We start from the raw sequence: 2,392 nt of genomic DNA, 5'->3' as shown, positions 1-2,392 counted from the left end.
GATGGATGGATGGATGGATGGATAATTGATGTAATTGATTTAATGGCACAATAATTTATTTGTCAAACTTCTTTTTGACCCTATAATTTATTTTAATACGCCAGTTATATATTTATACATTTATTTCCAATAATGATAGGTTTGGTCCTCCATACTATGGAGCCTATAATTTATTTTAATACGCCAGTTATATATTTATACATTTATTTCCAATAATGATAGGTTTGGTCCTCCATAATAACTCAGTTTAAGTAAGTAAAGTTTCTTTACACCTTCATGATTTAAAATCACAAACGGATTCACAATTAAAGTAAGAAAAGTTTTTTTTAGGAACATACCAAAATACAAAAAGTACAAATAAAACAATATATAGATCAGAAAAAGCTCTAACAGCTTAGCTAAAAGCCTGTTTGTAGAAAGTCTTCAGAGGATTTTTTTTAAAAGCATCAAGAATCAAGGACAGATGGGGGCGGAGCTTTCCAGAGTCCAGGTTTTAAAATTTAAATTGGGTGCAGGATGCCACCAACAACCTCTGACCTGATGAGTTCATTGAAGTTTGTCCTCTCCTAATTTTAGATTTATAAAAATATTTCTTTACATAAACGGAATCTCTGCATCTTAACGTTGAGGACATTAGTTTTAGACTGGTTCTTATTCCGGTTGATTTTAAGTTTTATTTTTTATTTTCTTTCTTCAGTTTATGTGGTTCTAATCCTAAACAGCTAGGAGAAATTAAAAATGAAAACTAAGCAAAAGCTTCGGACACAAGAGGAAAAAACTGCACCAGATTTTAGGGGTTGCCATTGACCCCCGGTTCCTCTTAATTTATTTATTTCATTTTACTTCAGTGTCTAAGTTTGCCTGACTTCCTCCTCAGAGTTTTTGCCTGTCTATGTCCTTAAATGTTGACCTACAATTGTTACCGCAAAACAAGTTCGATCAAGACCTGTCAACATTCTCAGTGTTTTATATCAGTGGTTGGTTCAGTTTTTTATTTACTTTTCATGGATCAAACCAATGGTTGGGCTGCCCTCTAGCGGTGGGACTGCACACCTGCAGCCACCAGACAAGAATCGAGCACAAGTTTATAGTAACACATAAAAACCTAACAGATTATTGTAGTTATCACAAGTTGTTAAAGTGACAAACAGTGTAGAAAATGAAATATTTTTTACAATAAATCTTCATCACAACAACAACAACAAAACTAAGAACATTACATGTTGGAAAGTGGATTTAGGTTCTTGTTGTAACGTCTGAACTAAACCTGCATTTAAAGCAGTTCATCAAAACCCAGAATGTTTTTATAGTTATATATTTCTTTACATTAAGGAAATAAAATCACATATTGATGAATGTAAATTGTTATTGTGCACAGAAAACAAGGTAAAGCAGCTTATCTGACTTTTTGGCTTCCTCTCTGTTCTGTTTCTTCTTTCAAAAAAATTTAAATCAATGTGAGGTTTTTATGTCCACATTTAGTCCAATAGTGGCAAAATAATTTCACATCTGCGATATACTATATTAAGCATGAAAATAAGAATTATTTCAAACCTACAGATGTCAAGAAGTGTTTGAGAACACAGAACTGCTCTGTGGGAACCTCTAAGCATGCAGGCAGTGTGCCTTGAGGACCAGGGTTGAAAAACACTGTGTTTACATGACCGGTTTTTTAATTTACCTTTTTGATACATCAACATTGTTGACAGTAGTTACATGTTTGAACAATAATTTCAAATACTAATAATCGACATCGACACAAAGTTTTAAAAAGTATGATTTTTCACATTATCGACTACATTTTGGCATTTATAAACGTTTATTTGTCATTAATAAATAGTGTACTCTTTTACACTTTACAACAAGTCTCCCTTTGACAGTTGTGAATATTTATGATGCATTAATACAGTACAATAATAATATATTAAAAATGTGTTTCTTATTTTTATTGTACTTACAATGTAGTAACTTAGTCTGAAATGTTTAATAAGCACCTTTAGATATGAAATGTATATGAAATTATTTGTCTCATTATTTGGTAAAAAACTGGACAGTATTTCTCTTTCATTGCATAATAAACATTTATTAATGATTTATAAAGTGTTTACAGATGAATTAGTAACCAAACTCTTTATAAGCATCTGTAAGTGGAGCCTTATTGTAAAGTGGTACTGAAAAAGGCTTACACAGTAAATTCTCCTCACCAGTTTTTCATACATTTTATTGTAAAATATTTTCAACCACACAACATCCAGTCATCATTTGTCAGCTGAAAGACTTTTTAAATAATAATAATATATTATCTAATATATTATCTAATCTCAATAATTGTAATTAATTATATAATTATTTTATGTTAAATTTAGGATGCACCAGTTTAGCTGGTTCAGTT

The sequence above is a fragment of the Austrofundulus limnaeus genome, unplaced genomic scaffold, assembly GCF_001266775.1.
Source record: "Austrofundulus limnaeus strain Quisiro unplaced genomic scaffold, Austrofundulus_limnaeus-1.0 Scaffold200, whole genome shotgun sequence".
NCBI lineage: Eukaryota > Metazoa > Chordata > Actinopteri > Cyprinodontiformes > Rivulidae > Austrofundulus > Austrofundulus limnaeus.
The sequence above is the reverse complement of the archived record's forward strand: the minus strand, read 5'-3'. Positions refer to the sequence as shown.